Raw genomic sequence first — 17,213 nt, 5'->3', positions numbered from 1 at the left:
GAAAAAAAGAATGAAGGTCATAGAGTCGAAACTGCTTTTATATATTTCTATACGAAGTATGTTTATAGAAATAAATTCAAGCCAACGACGTAGTCTGCAAAACAATTTCAATGCACCGTAAAGCACCGCGATCCCTTTGTAGCTTGTACAGAGCAGTTGAGTACTATGTACTGCCATAGTGCGGAAAAGATTGCCCGGCCAATGTGCAAAAACTGCCTCAAAAGTCGGCCTGTTGCCCGGTATAGGGAGTGCATGCATTACACACGTCAGAGTTTTCCGACGCGTGCGTCATTGCTAAGCGCCACGAAGAAGCCACTAGGGATATACCTCAGTATTTCTGATCAAAAGGCAGATGAACATTGTGTGAGTGGGCCATCGCTATCAGTGACGAAAAAAGAGCTCACATATTTGGCCCATCATGCGCCATCGCTAGGCCCACGTATTGATTACCTATAGCTATGCCTTTTGTGTTAAAATTTCCTCTTTATCTTTTCTTATAGCAGCTTGTATACATTTTAGGCGAGGCAAGGGCAATAAAGCTGCATCTGAAATAGCTCCGTATCGGTGTGTGTTTTGTCCGTCCTGTGTGCTGTTTCTTGCGTTCTGTATCAACAAAATGCGATACATTACTTGTGTTCGGGTGCAGTCACGAAGGTACGCATTTTGTCTATGAAAACCCCGTTAATGGACAAAGCTCCGTAAATCGTAAACTGAACGAATACTACTTTACAAGGAAGACATGTTTCCAAACTACTCAGGAAAACTGTGAAAGGCCAAGAGGACAACATCGACATCCTGTTTGTAAGGCCCTAGGGATGTGCTTTAATAAAGCACTGAGGGAGATTCATGTATCTGCTCATAATATCTCACCACAGCAGGAGTGTCTTCGATTATTTCGGTCCTTTTCCGCGAATGAAACCACCGAGTCGGGAAAGGAAAAGGAATAAAAACCCCGAGAGAAAGTAAAAGTGGCTATTGTGTATACTCACTTGAGTCGGAGATGCCCGCTGTACGGAAAGCGATAAAAGTTATTAGCTGTCACGGACAGAAAGGTTCCTATTTTCGTACATGGTACACTGAACAATTCTATGACCAAAACGAAAAGCTGTTTTAGAGAGCAACCTCTACTACGCAAGATACAACTTAAAGTTTCGTCTGGCTTTGCGCGATTGACCTTGATGTTCGACCAAGGTCAAACCAAGCACATATCCCCAAGACAAGCAGTGTATGACTATGTGTCTTGCTGCGCATAGCCATGAAATGCCTGTATGGTATAGTCATAGCTAATGACCAGCATCTACGTAAACGATGACCAGTGGTCACTTGACCTTGGACCTTGACCTTGAGAGCTGAGATTAGCATCGTCTGATGTGACGTCATGAGATTACGTAGCAATGACGTTGCACCGTTCTTCGCTGTAAATACAGGCGGCTTTGCTTTCGCTCGTCTACTAGGTTCAGCGTGTTGAACCGCAGCCATTTTCTTTCAATAAATGGTATACCAGTAATGCAGCCTGAAAGATAATATTTATTGTGCACCATTAGAACAGTGTCAGCTGTAGTTCTTGTCACTGGCAAGGGAGTCTTCTTGGACAACTTACATGCTCACCTACGGTTGTGAGGCTACTCAAGGAGAGTGCTTTTGAAATAAAAATAAAAAAGGATTACAGGGCTGAACGAATGCGAAACTAAATTGAGTGAGAATTCTTTTCATAAAGTGCACGTAAATGTGCACTAATTAAGTTCATACTGCTTTGTCCAGTATATTGAAAACGTGTTGTGCTTTACTAAGCACGGACGATTAAAAACGCAGGCCGCATTATTAATACACATAGACTTGCATCTATATGCGCCTCGAGAGTAGGGTCAGTGCGCTTTTGTGGGGAAAAAAAAACGTCTAGATCGGCGTAATAGACTAGCGGAAATGCCTTGTTTCCCAGAAGGGCGAAGCACGCATTTGTCACTTTGTCGCGTTTAGGCAGAACAATTACAGTTCACATGAGTAACCTGCACCACCCCGGAACAACTGTCCCAAAGAAACTGTCGATGCGCGCAATTGGTCATTGCAAGGATTTATGCACCTCTAATTCATTCTCCAGTGATGAGAGCGTGCTGCCTGAGACGAGCTTTGACGGGCGCCAGCTGGGATGAGATATGAGAAGTTTTGCGCAGGAAATAATTATAATATCAGTGCCATCTTTGACATCGTGTGCCGCTTAAGGCGAGAGAAAGGTAGAGAACAAAAAAAAACAGCACGTAAGGCTTGAATTACTTGGAGCGACTGGATCATGCAAGATATGCACGAACACTCACTAACCAGCCCTTTAATACGCGGCAGTTGGGCATGCATACACGGTGAGAAGAAGAGGAAGAGAGATAAATAAAGGGTAAAAAACTGAGCGCCCCCATCGCCGATAACCTGTCAAAAGAGTAACATGTCCTTTATGGGAAGAGGCAGTACACGGCACGCTTGCACATTTCGACCCGGCTTCTCTGATAAGCTTCAACAGTCTCTCATTCCGAATTTCTTTTTTGCCGTCTTCGAAAAATTTTGCTGTGGTTAAAATTTAGCGAGCACCGATTTTCTTTGCACACATGTGCAGGGTCATATTGTTCGGCTCGTCTAGTTCAATGCCAGCGTTTCTCTGCGTCTTGCGCGTTGATGTCGCGCTCCAAGGATTTCAAGCCTTAGAATGTACTAACTAGCAGCAAGCATGATCTTTGCGTGAATTCTTGCTAATTTATTAAACCGACCATGAGAGGTCCTCAGGTAGGAAGATGATAATTCAGAACATTACATTTCTAACATTTATTTTCTCGCATTAATGTTCAATCGCACACAGTTGAGTGCAGTGATTAATGCGATGAATATGTTTCGTATGATGATTTCGCAAATTCAACCCAATCTGGCGTTTACCAGCAGCTACCAACTGTTGGGGAGGACAGACGAGCGGGTGTAGATAGGCCAGCGAGCTAAAACTCGAGTTTCTTTAAACGAAAAGATAGGAACAAGGAGAATTTAACGCGTGCATATCTGCCTACTTGCCGCTGCGAGCTATCTTTCGATTGCACGAATTTTCGGCTAAGCGGTACAAAATGTTTGTTCAAATGTATAGGGGGATCCCCCAAGGTGGAGTAAATTTGTAATAAGGGAGTAATTACTCATTGACATCCCGCCGAACGCAGCCATGCGGCTACAGAGGAAAGGTATGCAGCTTTCTCGGAAACCTCGCAGTTGATGAAAAATTTGTCCTGATCCCGGTTTAGAACCCGGGACCACCGCTTCACCAAAGCAGTCGCTCTGCCAGCCGAGTTAACCGGGACGGCAAGCTTATGGTAGGGCGAGAGGGAATTGATCAAGAACTCGAAGTCGGAATAGTGTTGGTCAAATGTTAAGGGGGATCCCCCAAGGTGGAGTAAATTTGTAAAAAGAGAGTAATTACTCATTGGCATCCACCACGAGTTATTGATAAATTCGCTCCCACCCTACCATGACCTTGCCGTCCCGGTTAACTCGGCTGGCAGAGCGACTTCTCCGGTGAAGCGGTGGTCCCGGGCTCGAACCCCGGACCAGGACGAATTTTTCTTTCTCTGCGAAGTTTCAGAGAAAGCTGTATAGCTTACCTCTGTAGCCGTATGGCTGCGTTCGCGTGGATGCCAAAGAGTAATTACTCCCTCACTAGAGATTATAGCCTCGTGGCTAGTTGGGTTTTTTAGTGCATGCTTGATAAAGAAACTGCAGTGCAGCAGGAGACGAAAGACACAGACAGAGACGAATCTCTCGTGCGGTTTGTCTCTGTGACTGTTTTGTCTTTCGTCTCCCGCTGCACTCCAAACAGAAAGGAGTAAAAAGAGAGTGAGCAGCCCTATAGTGAACTCTTTTTTATGAAATAGAGTGCTCTAATTCCAGTTTTACTCACATATAGGCATAATCGCGTTTAGAGTGCGCGCTGCAGTTTGTTTAACCTCAATGTAGTACGGAGGTACGATCTTGGTCAAAAGTCTTCAGGCCAAAGGTTTTTCCCTTCAGCCGAATAACAGAACCATTACGGCACCAGTAAAGACCGAGTGACCTTGAAATGCTAGCAGAAGGTTTCTTCTTGCGGTAGAGAAGCTTCCTGCTCGTTTTGAATGATCCGCTACACGGGGTATTCTAGGAACATTCATTTTGCTGCAGCTTGACGCTGTGGCCTAAGGACTTTTTACTAAGGCTGTGCATCCTTTCAATTCTTTAGTAGCAGCACGCGAGCGTCGACCTTTCGCTTCGCCAGCGCCATCTGACGGAGTGAATCGGCAAACCCGGCGAGAATTGCCGCATGCATACCAAGCACAGGACTTGGCCATCATCATCTCCCCGGATATTCCTTAAATTGGGCGCAGACCTCGATTCTTTCCTTAGCCTATCGCGTTGGCTGGCATGTTCTGGTCAAGCAACGTATAGTTTAGTTACCTGCTAGCAGCACGCTCAGCATCTCTAGCGTTGTTAACGATCAACATATGGCGTTGCTGGTATTTTAGAGAGGCTTAGCATAGCGCGATCCGCGATCCGCTAACGTGAGCAGGTTACTCGTAGTTCCAGCGACGCATGCGCAGATGGTCCCAGAGGGGCACACTTTCCACTGAGCAGGCTCAGCTCGGTTACCGTGGAAGTGGACCACGGTAGTGGATCGCGAGGAGATAAATCTACATTCTGTTTGCAGATCTGTTTTTGGGGCGCGTTTTTGATGAGCCGGAGATAGAAACGCGAAGATCGTAATCTAACCTAAAAATGAACGCAACTGAATACCTCCGCCGATAACGGGATTTGGGCGGCAGATATTCCAAACCCTGCAATAGGCGAAGGAAGCAACTGGGGTCTGCGTGTAGCTTTATGAACAGCCTAGTAGTCGATGGTCGGCCAGTCCTTTGCTTCGTGCGCATGCAGCCACTCTAGCCGAGTTGGCCGATTGGCTCTGTCATATGGCGATATTAAAGCGAACGATCGACGCTCGCGTGATAATACTAAAACAGGAAGCGTGTACGCCCGCGACTGTTACAGGAAAGTCTCCGGAAATCTCGTCGTTCCAGAAAAAAAAAGTAATCAAAGGACCTACCACTTGACCACCGAACAAGGAAAGAATGTGTGGGTGCGCTAGAAGACGTTCCCAATATTGTGCACGCTTGAAAGGCACGCGAAATCCACCTTTCCTTAAGACTAATGCAACTCATTAGCTCACAACAAAGACCGCACAAGAAGAGAATGCTTCCGCATGTACTTACATTGCTCGAACGAACTGACTGTTTAAAAAATAAAAAAAAACAAGTTTTTGCTGAAGTCGCGTCTTCTGTCTTCTCAAGTTGCAGATAGCACTAGACAACGACGAAAATTAAAAAATTCCCGTGACGTAATTTTTAACCCAAATATTTGTTACTGGGGCAAGTTATCAACTCAGCTAAAGCAGATAGAACAGCAAGCAAAGTGTCATATTGAAGCAATGCCACCGAAATGCCTTCGTGCCCCAAAAGCGGGGTTGCAGTATAAAAATATTCATTACTACTAGGCGCCCTTCGCTTCAGCAGTCGCGTGTCGCTAACACTCTCGCCAAGTCATGCCAAGCATGCGTCGACTCATTCGGCTGAAGTCAGCATTGTCACACAGTCCCCCAATGATGGGGTCTCTCTAGAATAAGGACACTCAACACGAGACGTGCAACCATAAAGTAACGTAGCAAAGCAGGAGGAAGTGCGAGAGGAGGCTCGAACATATGCGTGAAGTTAGGCATCGGCGTGTGCCAGAACAACCAGCTACCGCCGTAGTAGATGCCTAATTTGCAAGCCTCTTAATTCTTGCAAGACCTGTACGGAGTGCCTTGCAGCCTGTGCAATACACTGAGGTATACGTCTGATCTCACGAGTGTACACGAACAACACCACGAAATGCTCTCATTGCGTCGTTGTTTTCATAGTGAGTTACGACGTATCATGACAAATGTTTCGCGCTTTAGATACAACGAGCGTAATGATTTCTGACATTTTTCTTAGTTTTATACTACTAGTCATGTGCTTGCGTGCTGGAGAGCCCGATCGAACATGAGCCTAGCTAGTACGCTTCACTGCCTCTGTCTTAAATCACTTCAGTGAAAGTTGCTGATTTTATTTCGGTTATCCCCGTATCGCGAAATGTACAAAATGAAAGAAAGGTAAAAACCAGGACTGGAGAAGAACTACCTTCTATCCTATTTCCCTTTGCGAGACTGGACTCGTCTGCGTTGATATCAAATGGATATGTTTCCGGAGAAAACTATGCTTACCTTCAATAAAGGAGGTGCCCTCAAGGTCTGTAAACAACGCACATGAATGTTTTGAGGCGCGATATTCGAGAAGATTTCAAGAAAACACTTCATCGAGACAGTGACCACATGAAACTGCTCAAACGCTAGAGAAGAGGCGGAAGGGAGATAACGGTATGAGCAGTCACGAGCGTTTTCGACTTCAACGAGACGCAGAGCGGAGCTGGTTAATATTCAAGAACGCTGTATATTGTATGCAGGGTAAGTGAAGCGAACAGCTTCACTACTCTAAGTAAAGCAGTCGTCGCGTACGCCAGAGAATGACCTTGAACGACCTCTAGCCAAACCACGTTAGCAATGTACGACGATATGTGGTGCAGTTATAGTGTCCAACCCTTGACCCCTGCCTTGACCCGTGACCTTTAGTTACCTGTGACCATTGACGTCGGGTGACCTTTGCGTTGACCTTTGACCTTAAGAACATCCGATGGGGTGGTGTGAAGCCGCGTGATGACATCCGACGGGGGTGTGCTAAGACCATATGATATCACGTCATAGCCACGTGGTCGTTTTGGTATACGTATATAGAACGGCTGTCGCGACCGTGTAGCGGAGCTGCCACGGACGAGCCTCAGACAGTTAGCAAGCGTCCTTACTTTTCCCTGACTTCCAGGGTTAGCCAAGTTAAGCCACTGCCAATTTTTCTTTCTCTTCCGTACGCCCTTACCGTACCGTAAAAAAGGCAGCTGCGGTCGATCAGTGGTTATGGCGCTCGGCTGCCGACCCGGACGATACGTGTTCCACCCCGGCCGCGGCTGCCGCATTTCGATGGAGGCGAAATGCTAGAGGCCTGTGTACTGTGCGATGTCAACCGCCAACACTGGTAATACTTGCGGCAAAAGCCGTATTTTTACCCCAAAAAGCTATTTTGGAAAATTTTTGAAAGTGTTCGCTGAAAAAGCCGGTATATATCAACGCAATTCCCAGTAAACGTCGATGTCTGTCGGTTTCATTGCCTCTATTTGACGTAGGACATCTCCGAACAAAGAGCTCCAAACACAAGGTAACAGTTCGACTCGGGTAATCCCATTTAGTTTCACGTCTGTGCATTTGAAATAACCAGCGAACAATCGCTAAAAACTTTGCCCTTTGAGGAAGGCGGGTGCAAGACTGCTTCACTGAACGCAAATGAGAGGTGCGCATCTAGCAATAAATGTTCCCAGCCTGCATATAGCAAGCGCGAGGGAGCTCAAACCTTGGTCACAAAGGGGTCTCTGGGAAAGCATTACACGATGGGTGTGCCTCCGGGATAGCACGGTTATGCTGTCCCAACCAAACACAATAGGCAGGGCATTTAAGCAGCAATTTAACTACCTCAGTAACGTTAACGAGATTGACGCGGTAGTAGTAGTAGTAGTTGTGGTTTTATTAAGATAATAATAAAAAGGAAGGAAAAGCTTATTGCTAGCCCGGCATCTGCCATCGATACTGAACCACCTGATTTGGGGCAGCGGAAGTAAATGATAGCAGGCAGGATGCAAAAATGAAGTGAAAGAGGTGAGGGGACATAGAGAGAGGATAGAGGCAGATGTAATATACACAAACTATTTACACAAACAGAAATGTGTACAGGTTGTGCGCGTGGTTAATTCATGATGGAGCAGAACTAACCACGCGCACAACCTGCACACATTTTTTTTTGTGCAAATAGTTTGTGGCTTACTCGTTTGAGCAACCGCATCGCACGCGGGGTAGCTAGGGTTCGATCCCCAGTAACCCCGGGTAACCACCGGTGATACAATGTGTACAAGCATTCCCCTGGCCTGATGCTCGGCTTCATTTGGGTTATATGATTCGAAAATCAGTTTTAGAGTCTGTCTTGAGTAGAAAAAACTTTGTACCATGGCGCTCTTTAGACCGCAAAGCCCTTGGGCCATAAAAATGCATCATCATCACCATCATCAACGTTAAGGAACCTTTGCAAACCTCTCTTCGAGGCTTCTGGCAAAGAAGATAAGTATGGACCGCATTCGTGCTAAGAAATGAAGATATCATCTGTATCATGTACAATTTTAAAATGCGCTAATTTCAGGTAAGCATTGATTAAATCCTCCTAAGATTCATGCGTTCGCGTCTTGGCCAGAGCACTTAATTTTTTTATTATTACATTCTCAGTAATAGCGGCGTAAAGCGGCACTTGCAAAGGTCATCCTCACGCACTTTGGTCACGAAAAAAGCACCTCTCAAATCCCCTCCATCAGCACTGCAAGAAACGAAGTGCGCGGGAGCCTTTTTCAAGCGTAGTACTTTAGCAAGAACTCCACTGTTCATCCAAAACCTTTGCTTAAAGGCTTCAGCTAAGACTAAGCAGAGAAGGCCTATTTGCTTAAGGCAGCGGAAAATCTTAAGCCACCTTGTCAAGGGAGTGAGGACGGAGGTATTCGCCGTCACCCGTAACTAGCCAATTTCTCCACACGAGACAACAAAGGTGAATCTGCTGGCCTTACTCACCGCCCATGGCGGTCGTTAACGTTGTGCCCTCGGAGAACAGTCGTGGCTGTCTTCAGCTTACTCTTCCTCTTCTTCTCGGCTCGGGTAGTGACGCTTTTTTCGGTCGTCTTCTTCTTTTGGTGCCATTCTACAATAGTGTGGCTCATGCAGCCTGCCCGACCTTTCATTTTTTCCACCTTTCTTTCGTCTGCTTCGCCAGTTATCCCAATCCTGTCTCTTCCATCTTACCCTTACATAGTGCAGAATAGCATGTCGAAGAATCATCGCTCACGCACAAATTCTTACCTATTCCTTGTAAACAAATTTCTACATTTTAACTTAACAGCCACACGTGACCAATTCAACGACAACCGCAAGGAGTCTTTGCCGAAAGGCTTCAGCTAAGACTAAGCAGAGAACTTCTATTCGCTTAAGGCAGCGGCAAATCTTAAGCCACCTTGTGAAGGTAGTGAGGACGGAGGTATTCGCCGTCACCCGTAACTAGCCAATTTCTCCACACGAGACAACAAAGGTGAATCTGCTGGCCTTACTCACCGCCCATAGCGGTCGTTACCGTTGTGTCCTCGGAGAACAGTCGTGGCTGTCTTCTTCTTTTTCTTCAGCCCAGGTATATGGCACATACCCACGCGGGGGGATTGGCCAAGGTGTAGTTGAATAAACAAAGAAGTTTCCATGGAAGACGACAAAATTGTAGCACCAATCGTGAATTTTGAAAAATCAATGAATACAAAAAACAAAACAATATTGACAGTTAAATAACAGACAGCGTTTTGGTGAAAAAAGAAGAGCTCGTAGAACTTTAAAACAATTAGCACATCTACAGCTCACTCTTCCTCTTCTTCTCGGCTCGGGTCGTGATGCTCTTTTCGGTCGTCTTCTTCTTTTGGTGCCATTCTACAATGATGCGGCTCATGCAGCATGCCCGACATTTCATTTTTTTCCACATTTCTTTCGTCTGCTTCGCCAGTTACCCCAATCCTCTTTCTTCCCCTCTTACCCTTGCATAGTGCAGAATAGCCCGAACTTTCATTTTTTCCACCTTTCTTTCGTATGCTTTGCCAGATATCCCAATCCTCTTTCTTCCCCTCCTACCCTTGCATAGTGCAGAATAGCAGGCCGAAGAATCATCGCTCACGCCAAATTCTTACCTATTCTATGTAAATAAATTTCTCCGTTTTAACTTGACCGCCACAAGTAACGAATTCAACGACACCCACAAGGAGTCTTACTGAAAAACCGGCCGCTCACTGCCACCCAGGAAATGCGCACTGCTGAGCGCGTGAACACCGAAATAACAACAATAAATCGCGCAAGACCCGCCGCGGCGGCTCAGTGGTTAGGGCGCTCGACTACTGATCCGGAGTTCCCGGGTTCGAACCCGACCGCGGTGGCTGCGTTTTTACGGAGGAAAAACGCTAAGGCGCCCGTGTGCTGTGCGATGTCAGTGCACGTTAAAGATCCCCAGGTGGTCGAAATTATTCTGAAGCCCTCCACTACGGCACCTCTTTCTTCCTTTCTTCTTTCACTCCCTCCTTTATCCCATTCCCTTACGGCGCGGTTCAGGTGTCCGCCGATATGTAAGACAGATACTGCGTCATTTCCTTTCCCCCAAAACCAATTATTATTATTATTATTATTATTAAACCGCGCAAGCAAGAACGTTGCATTAGAATGACTCGCATGCTGAGCGCTCATCTTTTACAGCTGTTCAATGAACAGTGAATTGAGGGTTAACTGTAGAGGGCAGGAAAGAATAAAACTATTTTATTTATCGTTTTTGAAGTGAGGGTAACGCTGAAAAGAAAGCAAACCAACGTTTATTAGAAGCCCACCATCAGACTTCGATGTGTAGCGCTTGCATTGCCCGCACATTTCGCAACATCGTCGTCATCATCATCATCAGCCTGACTACGCCAACTAGAGAGCAAAGGCCTCTCCCCTGTCTCTCCAGTTAACCCTGTCCTTTGCCAGCTGCGCCCACCCTATACCTGCAAATTTTTCTCATCTGCCCAATTAACTTTCTGCAGCGCCCTCTGCTACGCTTGTCTTCTCTTAACGGGAGGCGGCAGGCAAATAGCCTAGCAGACCCTCCGTTTCAGGCCGCACATAATGGAAGGTTTGTGGAAAGCGACGCACTGCCTTACCCAAGTGGTGCGATTTCTTGCGCAGATTATGGCCCCTTAATTGCCACACAGGTGCATGGCTGACATGTTAGAATCAGCGGAATTAAAGTCTACCATGAAACTGCAAGTCGCAGCTTGAGCCAACCATAAATTGAGTCGGCAGTGGAACTGTCAACCACCTCAGAGGCAGCTGTCATCAGATGCAGCTGTCATATACTTTCTCTTCGAGGAATGCAGGTGAACGCAGATTGTAACACCTCAGAGTATCGCCAAATTCAGGCCACCTCATCCTTATCCTCTTGGTCCTCACCTGTATCCACTACCTGCCCTAAGTACTGGGTCCATATTTGCGAACCACTTAGAGCGCTTCTTTGGCTGTCGTTAACTGCTGTTGGTTTCCCAGAATGTTCATCACCAGTTTAGTCTTTTAGATATTAAATTTCAGAACCACTGTTCTGCTTTGCCCGTCCTAGTACTGAATCATGCTGGCGATGGCAACAACGAATCACCTATTACGTATTATCCGCTTTTATCCTTATTCTTACCAATCAGATTTCTCAATACGTCTTCTGAATACGCGCTGAATAGTACTGTGGGATTTGTTTCTCTGCCTGATTTCCTTTGTAATGAAAATTGTACCACTTTAACTCTGTGGCAATATGACGGCTGTGCAGCCGCTGTAAATCTTTTCCTGTACTTTCAGATGCGCCTCTGCTGTACCCTTTTTCCGTAATGTCTACATGACTGCTTAGGTTTGGCTTCATTCAAATGCTTCCTCTTAATATATGAAGGCTATATAGGGGGGGGGGGGGGGGGTATTACATTCTGCGCATATCGCTATCATCTGATCGATGGTGTAAATACGGCCTATTGCCCTGTAGCCTTTATGAAAGCCAATCTGGCCCTTTGGATGGTTGAAGCCTATGGTCACTTGAAAACACTTAGCGATTACCTCTACAAACACCGTGTGCGCAGCCGAAAGTAAGTTGACTGGTCTATAATTTTTATGTGCTTGTTGTCCCCTTTCTCGCCGATTGTGATAATGTCAGCATGCATTCTAAATTTCGACCAGGTTCGAGTTCAAAAGAAGCTTGGTATACTGAGTGGAATGTCCTTCCTCTACAATCTCCCCATCGTCCGTCACCATACCTGCAGTAACCTGATCCCCACCTACCGCCTTTGGACGTCTCCACACCACTGGCTTCATCTTACCATTCCGATTTTTTCGCTCCTGTGGAAAGCTGTGCAAAGTTTTTCACCTGCTTTAACCATGTTATTCATATTGGTAATTGCATTGGCCTGGTTGTATATTTGCGCGAACATCTCATTTTTGCCTTTGTCTAATGTTCCTTGACCTCTGTTGGGCCACCAGACCCCGTTCTTTAGAACACGCTTAAACAAAACAACTAATTTCTAATACGTGTCTCAGCTATCTAGCCTGTCAGTGCGCACACATCCTTTATTTTCTGTTGCTAATCATCGTAATACTCCTAAAGGGTGCTATACTAGACAATTCCGGACAATAGCGTTCTTGAGCGGGACAGAGTTTACGAAGGAAATTTTTTTTTCATATACTGTAAGATATATCACAATACAAATCAATATATCCGAACATCTCCCGTTATTATCGTTTATGATATCGTCAAAAGCGTTCCCCGTTCGTTTTCTGTGGCAGTCTTAACTGTTCGATGCGAGCGCTGGAAAAACAAAAAATAATGTGGTACACATGTTAAGCATGGGCCACTACCTACAATATTTCCATAACAGTGCTTTACAATTTTACAATTTTCAAAATTTTTATCCCAATATTTTGGACACGATACTCCTGATATGAGGCCACCTATCCTAGATGAGGTCTTATATCACACCCACGTGGTTATCGACACCCGACGCAACAGTCGGATTGGTTAAGGCGGTATGTTATTTAGGTGTAAAATTTGGGGGACCAAGAAAAGCAGCAACGGCAGTTTGGTCACGTTTAGGACTTAATTTATGCTGATCAGGTACACTTCAAGACCATTGAAGTGCACTTAAAAATTTGGCATTGCGCCTGAACGTCTCTAGCACCCAAAAAATGGAGCGTCTTGAGCGTACACGCATACCCTGAAATCCCGAACAAACCGCGAACTTAAAAAAAAAACTATCGCACTAATCCACCCGATACTTGAGTACGCTTCTGTCATATGGAATTCTCAACAAGCGTACGTCATAAACAACATTGAATCCCTGCAAAACCGTGCTGTTCGCTCCATACTTGCAGGTGATTCAAGCTTCACCAGTGTCACAGCATTAAAACAACGCGCCGTATTGGAAACACTATCATGTCGACGCCATTTCTCTCGCCTAACCTTACTTCACAAATCATACCATAATCGCACCCTCCATCATTACTTCTTTTTGCCACCCCCTGCAGTCTTTCCTCGCCGTGACAACGAAAACAAAATAAAACACATAACGTGCAGTTCATCGCTTTACGCGAAATCATTAATTCCTCGGACCATAATAGACTGTAATAACCGGCCATCACACATAGCTACTGTGGTTAACTTACAATCCTAGCAGCAATCATTAAAGAAAACCATGGACCAACATATTTTGTATTTTTTGTTGTATTATGTGCATTACAGTATTCCTGAGTATTTTTTTTTGCGTTGCCTTGTTTGTGTACTATACTTGCTTTATTTCGTACTTCGTCATTACATGTATCATTTGTTTTATTTCGAGTGCCTGTGCCATATTCTTATGCTTGTAACCCGCCCCCCCCCTATATAACACCCTCGCACGAGGGCCTTTAGAAGTACTATGAATAAAAAAATTAAAAATAAGTGGTATATCATGAACCGATATTTAAATAGCACCAGTGATCGGACCAATATTTTGGAGCTTGCACACTCTATATTTCCATATATAAAGAAAATGATACGTGTCTAGAATTACCTCAGTCTTCAGTATCCCAGAAAATGTAGAAAAAAGGTGAGTTGCATCGCCTAGTTTGAAAAGAACACCAGGAACACATATGGCCAGTGCTTACGCTTTTTTTATCTGGCTCAGCAACTGTAACTCTACTCTGCTGGGACAGAAAAATTAGACCAAAACCAGCCGGAAGCCAGTACGTCCATCACATAAGGCATTCCCTGCCCTAACATTATTCGTGAGGTGGCTGCATGCAGTGCTTTCCCAATAATTATGATGTTGCAGTCATGAAACGAACAATGTGTGACAACTTTTGCGGGGTTCTTTCACCAGCAAGGCAAGTTTTGTTATGTGTGATTCATTTGGAAAAGTTTCTATTCCAAGGAAATGTCGATAATGGGCACAGATGTCTCCAGTAGTCCTGCGCAAGAATTTTCAGCATACCAGCTCTGACGCCACCTAATCCAGGTGACGCAGACTCAAGAAATTAAAGTATAAACAGTACATCAGATTGTCCGACCTAAGTGTAGTCGTCCTCCGGGAGGGGCAGATTAAAAGTAACAATTTTTCGCCCGCGAAAACTTAGCACGCCATGCCTTCCGCTAAGCGTTCAAGGTTGCATTAGCTTCTTTTCTGACCCAAGCTCTTTAGTCATAAATTAAAATTATAAGTAAACTCAAAGCGTGCTGCTTGGTGCCAGTAATAGAGACCTACAATATCTCCATGTCTTCACACAGAAGTGTTCTGTCTTAATACAAGCCACAACAGGAAGGAGCTGAGCAGATTATTTAAATGACAACCAAAATCGCAATAACCACTGGACCAAGATGAAAAAAAGAACGCATCAAGTTAACAAATGAGCTGAACAACGTTAAATTAAAAGAGCGCAATAGGTCTCACAGGCTTCGCGCGTTAAGTCCGCAAACATAACTTAACCACAGTACCGCAAAAACGCACATAGGGATACGTATCCATCATTACGTTAACTTTGCACGAATAGAGCAAAGCTCAGGCTTTGCCATGGTTGACTCCGGTGAACAATGGAACACGTTTGCAAAATCATTAACGTACATCAGTGGCACGTTTACATAGCTCACAAATTCTTGATACTCTGCTGTCGGGCAACGCAGGTGGGTTGCGAGAGAGTAAAAAAGATGCCCGTGTGACATCTCAAGTGCGCTGAACGCCATTCGAGTAACGTTCCAATCGGGACGGTGAAAAGCACTCAGAAGTGAGGACAAGCCAAGGGAGGCGGCCATCGTGACGTTCGTCAACGTGGTATTCCTATCACTGTCCAAGTAGGTCCTAACGAAACAAGCTCGTAGCTTCTGGAGGTTGGCTTCAGTTTTGGAATTCCACGGGATGCCGTAGAGTACCACAGACCACATGCTTTCCGCCACAAGCCAGCCTAGGGCAGCCATGTTGGCCAACTGCGAGGCAGGTGAGCTGGGACGAATGACATCGTAGAAGAAGGCCGGCAGCAGGAAGTATCGGCCACCGACGACAGGATTGATACCGGTGTCAAACACTTGTGCAGCGTGCAGGCCCCAGAGACGCGCCCTAAAGGCATCAAAGTTAAACGCTCGGCCTCGCAACAGGTTTTCAGCGAAGTCGGGCGTTGGCTTTGGAAGCGCAACTGGCATTGTACTCGACGCTGTGGGAGTCAGAAGAGCGAATTCCTTAAAATGGCTCTCCAGCCTCGCAGCGTCTTCAGCTTCGAATAGCCAGCTGCGGGGACAGTCCCAGAAGACAGCGTCCTTCACAGCGGTGAATGTCACAATTGCCTGCTCGTCTTTCTGTGGCGTCGTCAGAATTTCCGCCGTAAAGAGATCCCAGATTTCGTTGATTGCCTCCACGCTGTCGTTGCAGATTTGGAACACCTGCGGCCAACAACCATCGTAGGCAGTGTAGAACTGTTCCGCGATGCTAGCAACGCTGAGCCAGAGCAGGTACGCGCCCTTGACGACGTCTGTGCCACTGTATTCGGCTGTGGAGAACAAGTCGTGCATGGCTCTAATCTTGCTGCCGCCTGCAACGTGAATTTCCAGTTCTTTTCCAGCAGAGAAGCCGATCGCAACAAGAGCGGCTCTCAAGTCTTTTAAATCCCAGACATCGCGATCGAAGGCGTCGCTTTCTCGTGCGGCCGAGTATTGTGTCTCCGTGTAGCTAAGAGTCCCAAATTTTCTGCATATTTTTGCGTGCATTCCTGATAGTTCTTCCAGAGGTATCTTGGCGTCAAACTTATCCTTCAAAGCTTTCAAACAAAATGATGCAAGATGCCAAGAGAAGGTCTCATTGCGGCATCGATCTTTTGCCTTCATGAAAATACGAGGTATCAAAGGGTAGTAAATGATATCAAGGAATGAGGGAAGCCTGTACTTCACAGATGCTGTTGCGGCGTATATTAAAGCGCTTGTGGTGTTAGGTCTCATAAGAAGATCCCTGTGGTTCGTCGCCAGCTTAGTGGCTATGGAGTAAAGGAAAATATCGCGGTTCGGTATGGCTTCAGGCATGACTGGTAGTAAGCGATGATGAACCCGGTGGCATCGACTTTCTGCAGTACCTTGGGGAAGAACCCTGTGACCATGATCTTCGCAAGTTCTTCCCGTCTCTCGAGGTGCCTCCAGAGGCCGTGCTTGATGACGTCAGTGCACACGTGAGCGAAGAAATTCCGGCAAGGATTTATGGTGGCGTTCACGAATCGAGCTACATCCTCAGCGTCCTCTGGGCAACAGAAGGAATTACCCTCAGCGTCGACGAAACCGCGTTGTGTGCTCCAGCGTTTACTGACGTAGACGGCGAGTGATGCGATGGCTACGAAGAGTACGGCTGAGATCACAAGCACGCCGCTCAAAAACAGCAGTCGCCGACTGGAGTTCTTGGTCGTCAGAATGCTGCTGAGTCCCGAGAGGACTACGGTGCGCAGAGTAGGGAGAGCTGGTAGGTTCCGGTGTCACTGCTTGGTTCGCCATGGCAGCTTTTGTCTTCCGCTCTTTCTTCTTCTAAGCCGACGCCTCCTCGCGCTGTAGCGAGACCGGCGGGGCATTTATTTCTTGATGGGGGACTTTCCCATTACGAATATGCTTAAGCTGGGAGGTGGGGATTTAGAACATGAAATTATAATAAGTATTCTGTTCTTGCTTCACGCACAGTCTGTTATGTATGGTGATTAGCGGCAACCTCAAGACATCAGAAATGCGTTGAGCACTCTCATTAAGCACAGTTTTTGTCCACGACGGGCAACATATGTTAGGCGGTATGGCACCATGATTGATTGCTTCATGAGGGTCCTTCTGTCTTAGGGTTAGACGATGAAGTTCTGCCTGGTATACTACCCGGGTAAAGCGCAAAGGCTGCTGGGACTTATGAGCACAAACGCCGCCAGAGCGCACTGCTAT

At 46.0% G+C, this 17,213-nt stretch overlaps 1 long non-coding RNA gene across 1 annotated transcript; it reads right to left on the bottom strand.

Moving 5' to 3' along the window:
- Positions 1 to 989: 989 nt before the first annotated feature.
- LOC144106549 (uncharacterized) lies at positions 990 to 8,882 on the bottom strand. Its single transcript, XR_013309044.1, has 4 exons — positions 8,780 to 8,882; positions 6,290 to 6,316; positions 5,259 to 5,276; positions 990 to 1,007 (listed from the first exon to the last, which is right to left on the bottom strand). It is a non-coding gene; the product is annotated as an uncharacterized LOC144106549 (long non-coding RNA).
- Positions 8,883 to 17,213: the final 8,331 nt, after the last annotated feature.

Source organism: Amblyomma americanum, chromosome 10 (genome assembly GCF_052857255.1).
Source record: "Amblyomma americanum isolate KBUSLIRL-KWMA chromosome 10, ASM5285725v1, whole genome shotgun sequence".
Classification (NCBI taxonomy): Eukaryota; Metazoa; Arthropoda; class Arachnida; order Ixodida; family Ixodidae; genus Amblyomma; species Amblyomma americanum.
Note: the sequence above shows the minus strand (reverse complement) of the source record. Positions and strands in the feature narration are given on the sequence as shown.